We start from the raw sequence: 15,794 nt of genomic DNA, 5'->3' as shown, positions 1-15,794 counted from the left end.
ATGTTCCACACATAGTAAGACATCATCAGTTGAATCCCTGACATGGATCACACATGGTTCGACATCATCAGTTGAATCCCTGACATGGATCACACATGGTTCGACATCATCAGTTGAATCCCTGACATGTTCCACACATAGTTAGACATCATCAGTTGAATCCCTGACATGTTCCACACATGGTTCGACATCATCAGTTGAATCCCTGACATGTTCCACACATAGTTAGACATCATCAGTTGAATCCCTGACATGTTCCACACATGGTTCGACATCATCAGTTGAATCCCTGACATGGATCACACATAGTTCGACATCATCATTTGAATCCCTGACATGGATCACACATAGTTCGACATCATCATTTGAATCCCTGACATGGATCACACATAGTTCGACATCATCAGTTGAATCCCTGACATGGATCACACATAGTTAGACATCATCAGTTGAATCTCTGACATGGATCACACATGGTAAGACATCATCAGTTGAATCCCTGACATGGATCACACATGGTTCGACATCATCAGTTGAATCCCTGACATGTTCCACACATGGTTAGACATCATCAGTTGAATCCCTGACATGTTCCACACATGGTTCGACATCATCAGTTGAATCCCTGACATGTTCCACACATAGTTAGACATCATCAGTTGAATCCCTGACATGGATCACACATGGTTCGACATCTTCAGTTGAATCCCTGACATGGAACACACATGGTAAGACATCATCAGTTGAATCCCTAACATGGATCACACATGGTTCGACATCATCAGTTGAATCCCTGACATGGACCACACATGGTTCGACATCATCAGTTGAATCCCTGACATGTTCCACACATGGTTCGACATCATCAGTTGAATCCCTGACATGGATCACACATGGTTCGACATCATCAGTTGAATCCCTGACATGTTCCACACATAGTTAGACATCATCAGTTGAATCCCTGACATGTTCCACACATGGTTCGACATCATCAGTTGAATCCCTGACATGTTCCACACATAGTAAGACATCATTAGTTGAATCCCTGACATGTTCCACACATGGTTCGACATCATCAGTTGAATCCCTGACATGGATCACACATGGTTCGACATCATCAGTTGAATCCCTGACATGTTCCACACATAGTTAGACATCATCAGTTGAATCCCTGACATGTTCCACACATGGTTCGACATCATCATTTGAATCCCTGACATGGATCACACATAGTTCGACATCATCAGTTGAATCCCTGACATGTTCCACACATAGTTAGACATCATCAGTTGAATCCCTGACATGGATCACACACGGTTCGACATCATCAGTTGAATCCCTGACATGGATCACACATGGTTCGACATCATCAGTTGAATCCCTGACATGTTCCACACATAGTTAGACATCATCAGTTGAATCCCTGACATGTTCCACACATGGTTCGACATCATCAGTTGAATCCCTGACATGTTCCACACATAGTAAGACATCATCAGTTGAATCCCTGGCATGGATCACTCATGGTTCGACATCATCAGTTGAATCCCTGACATGGATCACACATGGTTCGACATCATCAGTTGAATCCCTGACATGTTCCACACGTAGTTCGACATCATCATTTGAATCCCTGACATGGATCACACATAGTTCGATATCATCAGTTGAATCCCTGACATGTTCCACACATAGTTAGACATCATCAGTTGAATCCCTGACATGGATCACACATGGTAAGACATCATCAGTTGAATCCCTGACATGGATCACACATGGTTCGACATCATCAGTTGAATCCCTGACATGTTCCACACATGGTTCGACATCATCAGTTGAATCCCTGACATGGATCACACATGGTTCGACATCATCAGTTGAATCCCTGACATGTTCCACACATAGTTAGACATCATCAGTTGAATCCCTGACATGTTCCACACATGGTTCGACATCATCAGTTGAATCCCTGACATGGATCACACATGGTAAGACATCATCAGTTGAATCCCTGACATGGATCACACATGGTTCGACATCATCAGTTGAATCCCTGACATGGATCACACATGGTTCGACATCATCAGTTGAATCCCTGACATGTTCCACACATGGTTCGACATCATCAGTTGAATCCCTGACATGTTCCACACATAGTTCGACATCATCATTTGAATCCCTGACATGTTCCACACATAGTTAGACATCATCAGTTGAATCCCTGACATGTTCCACACATGGTTCGACATCATCAGTTGAATCCCTGACATGTTCCACACATGGTTCGACATCATCAGTTGAATCCCTGACATGTTCCACACATAGTAAGACATCATCAGTTGAATCCCTGACATGGATCACACATGGTTCGACATCATCAGTTGAATCCCTGACATGGATCACACATGGTTCGACATCATCAGTTGAATCCCTGACATGTTCCACACATAGTTAGACATCATCAGTTGAATCCCTGACATGTTCCACACATGGTTCGACATCATCAGTTGAATCCCTGACATGTTCCACACATAGTTAGACATCATCAGTTGAATCCCTGACATGTTCCACACATGGTTCGACATCATCAGTTGAATCCCTGACATGGATCACACATAGTTCGACATCATCATTTGAATCCCTGACATGGATCACACATTGTTTGACATCATCATTTGAATCCCTGACATGGATCACACATAGTTCGACATCATCAGTTGAATCCCTGACATGGATCACACATAGTTAGACATCATCAGTTGAATCTCTGACATGGATCACACATGGTAAGACATCATCAGTTGAATCCCTGACATGGATCACACATGGTTCGACATCATCAGTTGAATCCCTGACATGTTCCACACATGGTTAGACATCACCAGTTGAATCCCTGACATGTTCCACACATGGTTCGACATCATCAGTTGAATCCCTGACATGTTCCACACATAGTTAGACATCATCAGTTGAATCCCTGGCATGGATCACTCATGGTTCGACATCATCAGTTGAATCCCTGACATGGATCACACATGGTTCGACATCATCAGTTGAATCCCTGACATGTTCCACACATAGTTCGACATCATCATTTGAATCCCTGACATGGATCACACATAGTTCGATATCATCAGTTGAATCCCTGACATGTTCCACACATAGTTAGACATCATCAGTTGAATCCCTGACATGGATCACACATGGTTCGACATCATCAGTTGAATCCCTGACATGGATCACACATGGTTCGACATCATCAGTTGAATCCCTGACATGTTCCACACATGGTTCGACATCATCAGTTGAATCCCTGACATGGATCACACATGGTTCGACATCATCAGTTGAATCCCTGACATGTTCCACACATAGTTAGACATCATCAGTTGAATCCCTGACATGTTCCACACATGGTTCGACATCATCAGTTGAATCCCTGACATGTTCCACACATAGTAAGACATCATTAGTTGAATCCCTGACATGTTCCACACATGGTTCGACATCATCAGTTGAATCCCTGACATGGATCACACATGGTTCGACATCATCAGTTGAATCCCTGACATGTTCCACACATAGTTAGACATCATCAGTTGAATCCCTGACATGTTCCACACATGGTTCGACATCATCATTTGAATCCCTGACATGGATCACACATAGTTCGACATCATCAGTTGAATCCCTGACATGTTCCACACATAGTTAGACATCATCAGTTGAATCCCTGACATGGATCACACACGGTTCGACATCATCAGTTGAATCCCTGACATGGATCACACATGGTTCGACATCATCAGTTGAATCCCTGACATGTTCCACACATAGTTAGACATCATCAGTTGAATCCCTGACATGTTCCACACATGGTTCGACATCATCAGTTGAATCCCTGACATGTTCCACACATAGTAAGACATCATCAGTTGAATCCCTGGCATGGATCACTCATGGTTCGACATCATCAGTTGAATCCCTGACATGGATCACACATGGTTCGACATCATCAGTTGAATCCCTGACATGTTCCACACATAGTTCGACATCATCATTTGAATCCCTGACATGGATCACACATAGTTCGATATCATCAGTTGAATCCCTGACATGTTCCACACATAGTTAGACATCATCAGTTGAATCCCTGACATGGATCACACATGGTAAGACATCATCAGTTGAATCCCTGACATGGATCACACATGGTTCGACATCATCAGTTGAATCCCTGACATGTTCCACACATGGTTCGACATCATCAGTTGAATCCCTGACATGGATCACACATGGTTCGACATCATCAGTTGAATCCCTGACATGTTCCACACATAGTTAGACATCATCAGTTGAATCCCTGACATGTTCCACACATGGTTCGACATCATCAGTTGAATCCCTGACATGGATCACACATGGTAAGACATCATCAGTTGAATCCCTGACATGGATCACACATGGTTCGACATCATCAGTTGAATCCCTGACATGGATCACACATGGTTCGACATCATCAGTTGAATCCCTGACATGTTCCACACATGGTTCGACATCATCAGTTGAATCCCTGACATGTTCCACACATAGTTCGACATCATCATTTGAATCCCTGACATGTTCCACACATAGTTAGACATCATCAGTTGAATCCCTGACATGTTCCACACATGGTTCGACATCATCAGTTGAATCCCTGACATGTTCCACACATGGTTTGACATCATCAGTTGAATCCCTGACATGTTCCACACATAGTAAGACATCATCAGTTGAATCCCTGACATGGATCACACATGGTTCGACATCATCAGTTGAATCCCTGACATGGATCACACATGGTTCGACATCATCAGTTGAATCCCTGACATGTTCCACACATAGTTAGACATCATCAGTTGAATCCCTGACATGTTCCACACATGGTTCGACATCATCAGTTGAATCCCTGACATGTTCCACACATAGTTAGACATCATCAGTTGAATCCCTGACATGTTCCACACATGGTTCGACATCATCAGTTGAATCCCTGACATGGATCACACATAGTTCGACATCATCATTTGAATCCCTGACATGGATCACACATAGTTCGACATCATCATTTGAATCCCTGACATGGATCACACATAGTTCGACATCATCAGTTGAATCCCTGACATGGATCACACATAGTTAGACATCATCAGTTGAATCTCTGACATGGATCACACATGGTAAGACATCATCAGTTGAATCCCTGACATGGATCACACATGGTTCGACATCATCAGTTGAATCCCTGACATGTTCCACACATGGTTAGACATCATCAGTTGAATCCCTAACATGTTCCACACATGGTTCGACATCATCAGTTGAATCCCTGACATGTTCCACACATAGTTAGACATCATCAGTTGAATCCCTGACATGGATCACACATGGTTCGACATCTTCAGTTGAATCCCTGACATGGAACACACATGGTAAGACATCATCAGTTGAATCCCTAACATGGATCACACATGGTTCGACATCATCAGTTGAATCCCTGACATGGACCACACATGGTTCGACATCATCAGTTGAATCCCTAACATGTTCCACACATGGTTCGACATCATCAGTTGATTCCCTGACATGGATCACACATGGTTCGACATCATCAGTTGAATCCCTGACATGTTCCACACATAGTTAGACATCATCAGTTGAATCCCTGACATGTTCCACACATGGTTCGACATCATCAGTTGAATCCCTGACATGTTCCACACATAGTAAGACATCATTAGTTGAATCCCTGACATGTTCCACACATGGTTCGACATCATCAGTTGAATCCCTGACATGGATCACACATGGTTCGACATCATCAGTTGAATCCCTGACATGTTCCACACATAGTTAGACATCATCAGTTGAATCCCTGACATGTTCCACACATGGTTCGACATCATCATTTGAATCCCTGACATGGATCACACATAGTTCGACATCATCAGTTGAATCCCTGACATGTTCCACACATAGTTAGACATCATCAGTTGAATCCCTGACATGGATCACACACGGTTCGACATCATCAGTTGAATCCCTGACATGGATCACACATGGTTCGACATCATCAGTTGAATCCCTGACATGTTCCACACATAGTTAGACATCATCAGTTGAATCCCTGACATGTTCCACACATGGTTCGACATCATCAGTTGAATCCCTGACATGTTCCACACATAGTAAGACATCATCAGTTGAATCCCTGGCATGGATCACTCATGGTTCGACATCATCAGTTGAATCCCTGACATGGATCACACATGGTTCGACATCATCAGTTGAATCCCTGACATGTTCCACACATAGTTCGACATCATCATTTGAATCCCTGACATGGATCACACATAGTTCGATATCATCAGTTGAATCCCTGACATGTTCCACACATAGTTAGACATCATCAGTTGAATCCCTGACATGGATCACACATGGTAAGACATCATCAGTTGAATCCCTGACATGGATCACACATGGTTCGACATCATCAGTTGAATCCCTGACATGTTCCACACATGGTTCGACATCATCAGTTGAATCCCTGACATGGATCACACATGGTTCGACATCATCAGTTGAATCCCTGACATGTTCCACACATAGTTAGACATCATCAGTTGAATCCCTGACATGTTCCACACATGGTTCGACATCATCAGTTGAATCCCTGACATGGATCACACATGGTAAGACATCATCAGTTGAATCCCTGACATGGATCACACATGGTTCGACATCATCAGTTGAATCCCTGACATGGATCACACATGGTTCGACATCATCAGTTGAATCCCTGACATGTTCCACACATGGTTCGACATCATCAGTTGAATCCCTGACATGTTCCACACATAGTTCGACATCATCATTTGAATCCCTGACATGTTCCACACATAGTTAGACATCATCAGTTGAATCCCTGACATGTTCCACACATGGTTCGACATCATCAGTTGAATCCCTGACATGTTCCACACATGGTTCGACATCATCAGTTGAATCCCTGACATGTTCCACACATAGTAAGACATCATCAGTTGAATCCCTGACATGGATCACACATGGTTCGACATCATCAGTTGAATCCCTGACATGGATCACACATGGTTCGACATCATCAGTTGAATCCCTGACATGTTCCACACATAGTTAGACATCATCAGTTGAATCCCTGACATGTTCCACACATGGTTCGACATCATCAGTTGAATCCCTGACATGTTCCACACATAGTTAGACATCATCAGTTGAATCCCTGACATGTTCCACACATGGTTCGACATCATCAGTTGAATCCCTGACATGGATCACACATAGTTCGACATCATCATTTGAATCCCTGACATGGATCACACATAGTTCGACATCATCATTTGAATCCCTGACATGGATCACACATAGTTCGACATCATCAGTTGAATCCCTGACATGGATCACACATAGTTAGACATCATCAGTTGAATCTCTGACATGGATCACACATGGTAAGACATCATCAGTTGAATCCCTGACATGGATCACACATGGTTCGACATCATCAGTTGAATCCCTGACATGTTCCACACATGGTTAGACATCACCAGTTGAATCCCTGACATGTTCCACACATGGTTCGACATCATCAGTTGAATCCCTGACATGTTCCACACATAGTTAGACATCAGTTGAATCCCTGACATGGTTCGATCACACATCCATCATCAGTTGAATCCCTGACATGTTCCACACATGAGACATCACCAGTTGAATCACATGTTGAATCATCAGTTGAATCCCTGACATGTTCATGGATCATCAGTTGAATCCCTGGCATGGATCACTCATGGTTCGACATCATCAGTTGAATCCCTGACATGGATCACACATGGTTCGACATCATCAGTTGAATCCCTGACATGTTCCACACATAGTTCGACATCATCATTTGAATCCCTGACATGGATCACACATAGTTCGATATCATCAGTTGAATCCCTGACATGTTCCACACATAGTTAGACATCATCAGTTGAATCCCTGACATGGATCACACATGGTAAGACATCATCAGTTGAATCCCTGACATGGATCACACATGGTTCGACATCATCAGTTGAATCCCTGACATGTTCCACACATGGTTCGACATCATCAGTTGAATCCCTGACATGGATCACACATGGTTCGACATCATCAGTTGAATCCCTGACATGTTCCACACATAGTTAGACATCATCAGTTGAATCCCTGACATGTTCCACACATGGTTCGACATCATCAGTTGAATCCCTGACATGGATCACACATGGTAAGACATCATCAGTTGAATCCCTGACATGGATCACACATGGTTCGACATCATCAGTTGAATCCCTGACATGGATCACACATGGTTCGACATCATCAGTTGAATCCCTGACATGTTCCACACATGGTTCGACATCATCAGTTGAATCCCTGACATGTTCCACACATAGTTCGACATCATCATTTGAATCCCTGACATGTTCCACACATAGTTAGACATCATCAGTTGAATCCCTGACATGTTCCACACATGGTTCGACATCATCAGTTGAATCCCTGACATGTTCCACACATGGTTCGACATCATCAGTTGAATCCCTGACATGTTCCACACATAGTAAGACATCATCAGTTGAATCCCTGACATGGATCACACATGGTTCGACATCATCAGTTGAATCCCTGACATGGATCACACATGGTTCGACATCATCAGTTGAATCCCTGACATGTTCCACACATAGTTAGACATCATCAGTTGAATCCCTGACATGTTCCACACATGGTTCGACATCATCAGTTGAATCCCTGACATGTTCCACACATAGTTAGACATCATCAGTTGAATCCCTGACATGTTCCACACATGGTTCGACATCATCAGTTGAATCCCTGACATGGATCACACATAGTTCGACATCATCATTTGAATCCCTGACATGGATCACACATAGTTCGACATCATCATTTGAATCCCTGACATGGATCACACATAGTTCGACATCATCAGTTGAATCCCTGACATGGATCACACATAGTTAGACATCATCAGTTGAATCTCTGACATGGATCACACATGGTAAGACATCATCAGTTGAATCCCTGACATGGATCACACATGGTTCGACATCATCAGTTGAATCCCTGACATGTTCCACACATGGTTAGACATCACCAGTTGAATCCCTGACATGTTCCACACATGGTTCGACATCATCAGTTGAATCCCTGACATGTTCCACACATAGTTAGACATCATCAGTTGAATCCCTGGCATGGATCACTCATGTTAGACATCATCAGTTGAATCCCTGGCATGGATCACTCATGGTTCGACATCATCAGTTGAATCTGACATGGATCACACATGGTTCGACATCATCAGTTGAATCCCTGACATGTTCCACACATAGTTCGACATCATCATTTGAATCCCTGACATGGATCACACATAGTTCGATATCATCAGTTGAATCCCTGACATGTTCCACACATAGTTAGACATCATCAGTTGAATCCCTGACATGGATCACACATGGTAAGACATCATCAGTTGAATCCCTGACATGGATCACACATGGTTCGACATCATCAGTTGAATCCCTGACATGTTCCACACATGGTTCGACATCATCAGTTGAATCCCTGACATGGATCACACATGGTTCGACATCATCAGTTGAATCCCTGACATGTTCCACACATAGTTAGACATCATCAGTTGAATCCCTGACATGTTCCACACATGGTTCGACATCATCAGTTGAATCCCTGACATGGATCACACATGGTAAGACATCATCAGTTGAATCCCTGACATGGATCACACATGGTTCGACATCATCAGTTGAATCCCTGACATGGATCACACATGGTTCGACATCATCAGTTGAATCCCTGACATGTTCCACACATGGTTCGACATCATCAGTTGAATCCCTGACATGTTCCACACATAGTTCAACATCATCATTTGAATCCCTGACATGTTCCACACATAGTTAGACATCATCAGTTGAATCCCTGACATGTTCCACACATGGTTCGACATCATCAGTTGAATCCCTGACATGTTCCACACATGGTTCGACATCATCAGTTGAATCCCTGACATGTTCCACACATAGTAAGACATCATCAGTTGAATCCCTGACATGGATCACACATGGTTCGACATCATCAGTTGAATCCCTGACATGGATCACACATGGTTCGACATCATCAGTTGAATCCCTGACATGTTCCACACATAGTTAGACATCATCAGTTGAATCCCTGACATGTTCCACACATGGTTCGACATCATCAGTTGAATCCCTGACATGTTCCACACATAGTTAGACATCATCAGTTGAATCCCTGACATGTTCCACACATGGTTCGACATCATCAGTTGAATCCCTGACATGGATCACACATAGTTCGACATCATCATTTGAATCCCTGACATGGATCACACATAGTTCGACATCATCATTTGAATCCCTGACATGGATCACACATAGTTCGACATCATCAGTTGAATCCCTGACATGGATCACACATAGTTAGACATCATCAGTTGAATCTCTGACATGGATCACACATGGTAAGACATCATCAGTTGAATCCCTGACATGGATCACACATGGTTCGACATCATCAGTTGAATCCCTGACATGTTCCACACATGGTTAGACATCATCAGTTGAATCCCTGACATGTTCCACACATGGTTCGACATCATCAGTTGAATCCCTGACATGTTCCACACATAGTTAGACATCATCAGTTGAATCCCTGACATGGATCACACATGGTTCGACATCTTCAGTTGAATCCCTGACATGGAACACACATGGTAAGACATCATCAGTTGAATCCCTAACATGGATCACACATGGTTCGACATCATCAGTTGAATCCCTGACATGGATCACACATGGTTCGACATCATTAGTTGAATCCCTGACATGTTCCACACATGGTTCGACATCATCAGTTGAATCCCTGACATGGATCACACATGGTTCGACATCATCAGTTGAATCCCTGACATGTTCCACACATAGTTAGACATCATCAGTTGAATCCCTGACATGTTCCACACATGGTTCGACATCATCAGTTGAATCCCTGACATGTTCCACACATAGTTAGACATCATCAGTTGAATCCCTGACATGTTCCACACATGGTTCGACATCATCAGTTGAATCCCTGACATGGATCACACATAGTTCGACATCATCATTTGAATTCCTGACATGGATCACACATAGTTCGACATCATCATTTGAATCCCTGACATAGATCACACATAGTTCGACATCATCAGTTGAATCCCTGACATGGATCACACATAGTTAGACATCATCAGTTGAATCTCTGACATGGATCACACATGGTAAGACATCATCAGTTGGATCCCTGACATGGATCACACATGGTTCGACATCATCAGTTGAATCCCTGACATGTTCCACACATGGTTCGACATCATCAGTTGAATCCCTGACATGTTCCACACATAGTTAGACATCATCAGTTGAATCCCTGACATGGATCACACATGGTTCGACATCTTCAGTTGAATCCCTGACATGGATCACACATGGTAAGACATCATCAGTTGAATCCCTGACATGGATCACACATGGTTCGACATCATCAGTTGAATCCCTGACATGGATCACACATGGTTCGACATCATCAGTTGAATCCCTGACATGTTCCACACATGGTTCGACATCATCAGTTGAATCCCTGACATGGATCACACATGGTTCGACATCATCAGTTGAATCCCTGACATGTTCCACACATAGTTAGACATCATCAGTTGAATCCCTGACATGTTCCACACATGGTTCGACATCATCAGTTGAATCCCTGACATGTTCCACACATAGTAAGACATCATCAGTTGAATCCCTGGCATGGATCACACATGGTTCGACATCATCAGTTGAATCCCTGACATGGATCACACATGGTTCGACATCATCAGTTGAATCCCTGACATGTTCCACACATAGTTCGACATCATCATTTGAATCCCTGACATGGATCACACATAGTTCGACATCATCAGTTGAATCCCTGACATGTTCCACACATAGTTAGACATCATCAGTTGAATCCCTGACATGGATCACACATGGTAAGACATCATCAGTTGAATCCCTGACATGGATCACACATGGTTCGACATCATCAGTTGAATCCCTGACATGTTCCACACATGGTTCGACATCATCAGTTGAATCCCTGACATGGATCACACATGGTTCGACATCATCAGTTGAATCCCTGACATGTTCCACACATAGTTAGACATCATCAGTTGAATCCCTGACATGTTCCACACATGGTTCGACATCATCAGTTGAATCCCTGACATGGATCACACATGGTAAGACATCATCAGTTGTATCCCTGACATGGATCACACATGGTTCGACATCATCAGTTGAATCCCTGACATGGATCACACATGGTTCGACATCATCAGTTGAATCCCTGACATGTTCCACACATGGTTCGACATCATCAGTTGAATCCCTGACATGTTCCACACATAGTTCGACATCATCATTTGAATCCCTGACATGTTCCACACATAGTTAGACATCATCAGTTGAATCCCTGACATGTTCCACACATGGTTCGACATCATCAGTTGAATCCCTGACATGTTCCACACATGGTTCGACATCATCAGTTGAATCCCTGACATGTTCCACACATAGTAAGACATCATCAGTTGAATCCCTGACATGGATCACACATGGTTCGACATCATCAGTTGAATCCCTGACATGGATCACACATGGTTCGACATCATCAGTTGAATCCCTGACATGTTCCACACATAGTTAGACATCATCAGTTGAATCCCTGACATGTTCCACACATGGTTCGACATCATCAGTTGAATCCCTGACATGTTCCACACATAGTTAGACATCATCAGTTGAATCCCTGACATGTTCCACACATGGTTCGACATCATCAGTTGAATCCCTGACATGGATCACACATAGTTCGACATCATCATTTGAGTCCCTGACATGGATCACACATAGTTCGACATCATCATTTGAATCCCTGACATGGATCACACATAGTTCGACATCATCAGTTGAATCCCTGACATGGATCACACATGGTTAGACATCATCAGTTGAATCTCTGACATGGATCACACATGGTAAGACATCATCAGTTGAATCCCTGACATGGATCACACATGGTTCGACATCATCAGTTGAATCCCTGACATGTTCCACACATGGTTAGACATCATCAGTTGAATCCCTGACATGTTCCACACATGGTTCGACATCATCAGTTGAATCCCTGACATGTTCCACACATAGTTAGACATCATCAGTTGAATCCCTGACATGGATCACACATGGTTCGACATCTTCAGTTGAATCCCTGACATGGATCACACATGGTAAGACATCATCAGTTGAATCCCTGACATGGATCACACATGGTTCGACATCATCAGTTGAATCCCTGACATGGATCACACATGGTTCGACATCATCAGTTAAATCCCTGACATGTTCCACACATGGTTCGACATCAGCAGTTGAATCCCTGACATGTTCCACACATAGTTCGACATCATCATTTGAATCCCTGACATGTTCCACACATAGTTAGACATCATCAGTTGAATCCCTGACATGGACCACACATAGTAAGACATCAACAGTTGATAATTTAGAAAATAAGAAAATAATTTAGAAAATACTTAAAAATTAATAATTAATAAGAAAATAAGAAAATAATTTAGAAAATAATTAATAACTTTGTGAAAAAAATTAATAAGAAAATAACTTTGTGAAAATAATCAATAATTAATAATTAATAATATAGAAAATTAATAATTAATAAGAAAATAACTTTGTGAAAAAAATTAATTAAAAATTCATAAGATAATAATTTAGATAATAAATCCACTTTGCCATTAATGAAAAACTATTTTTCCTGTTTGTGTGTTTTGGAACATCAAAACATTGAAAATTAAAAAAATAAAAACAGAGGTTAATCATCAGTTGCATAAAAAGTAAGGGTGAAATTAGGGTTTATTTCCATCTTCAATTGATACTGCTACTGCCAACGACATTGCGCGAGATTCACGGACACACACGACCATGGCTGAATGGGGAAGGTTTGTTCCAAAAATTTGTTTAATTCCTTGATCTTAAACTGTTCTTCTGCTTCTCCAATATCGGGTTTTCATGTAATGTGTTTGTATAATGTCTATAATGCAACCTGATAATCATACTGTATTTGAAGAAGACAGTAATATCCGTGTAAAAAGTGATACGGGATATTGAAGTGGTTGTTTGTTAAAATGCAGGGTGAAAGAAGGAAGCTGCGATGAGGATGATTCCCAGGAAAGGAAAATACCTGGGAAACGCACAAGGAGCTTTGTTTTGAAGCAAATGTTGGAGGAGGTCGCCAGGAACAAGAAAGAAAGCAAAGTTAAAGGTAAAGACGGTCAAGGAGAGATGCCATCATCTGCATCCCAAAGGTACTTAACTTATGATTTTTAATAACATGAAAACCAATTTCTCCTTGCCATTTCTTGTTGAGTAGGATGCAGGTATGATTGTAACCATTAAGTGTTTTATTGGACCCTGATATGATGAACTCACTACCAGGAAACATAGTCTGCATAAGGATACTTCCAACATTAGGAAGGAAAAAGGCACCATGGAGAAAGGAAAAAGGAAATGTGAGGGAAGTGGTGAGGTAGAGAAAGGGAATCTTAAAAGAGAAGGATGTGCTGAAGGTGGTGTTGGTTGCAGCCACAAACATAAGGGTAACAACATGGAGTCTTCGGACCTCCACGACATTCAAAGAGATGAGCATGAATACACAACTATATCATCGGATAGCGAGAGGTAAATCAAATGTGTACTGGAATTGTGTTGAAGTAACTGCATAAGCATTTGTTTGACCTTTTTATACATTGTGTTCGTATGAAGCGCCGACACGCCATTCAGAAGGCGTGTCGCCGCGTCGGACATGGATACTCGCACGACACGCGTATGACACGTACATTGCATTGTTATATTAATATATAAAATATGTTCTTGCCGTGTCCGTGTCCTATGTTTTCTGTATTAGCGGAGTCCTCGTGTCCGATGATATGTCCCGTGTCCGAGTCCGGGCTTCATGTTAATTGTGATTTTGTTTCAGTGTCAGGGTGTATAGCCCTATAATTGTGGATCAGGACGAAGAGATGTGGTCGCGAGAAGTAGTTGATGCGAAGAGGACGCGGAGTAATGTTATGGTAGGAAATGAAAAAATTTGATCTGTTGTATAATTTCAATTGTGTTTGAATTGTATTGAAGCTGATAATGATTTCTACTTAATTTGCAGCAACTTCCAGCCAACGTCATCGACAGCTGCCAGCTGCGAAACTTTTCAAATATTGAGCTATATGACTGTGACAATAATGAACCCTATGACTGTGAGATTAAGAAGAATTCGAAGAAGAAGGAGTGTTATTTGTGTGGGGCTTGGTTTGACTATATAAGACATGCTGAAGTGCAGGTTGGTGACAAACTTCGCTTTGCCATCCGTTACCCACCTGTTGAACAAATCATGGTTTATGTTGAGCGCAGGGGTGATACCGCAGGAGGACATTGAAAGGATCCGTCGTGAATGAATTGCTGCGGAATACTCAGTTTTTTTTGTAAACTGTATGTTATGTTGGGTGCTGAAATACT

The sequence above is a fragment of the Vicia villosa genome, unplaced genomic scaffold (assembly GCF_029867415.1).
Source record: "Vicia villosa cultivar HV-30 ecotype Madison, WI unplaced genomic scaffold, Vvil1.0 ctg.002544F_1_1, whole genome shotgun sequence".
NCBI classification, from domain to species: Eukaryota; Viridiplantae; Streptophyta; class Magnoliopsida; order Fabales; family Fabaceae; genus Vicia; species Vicia villosa.
This window is presented reverse-complemented; position numbering follows the sequence as displayed.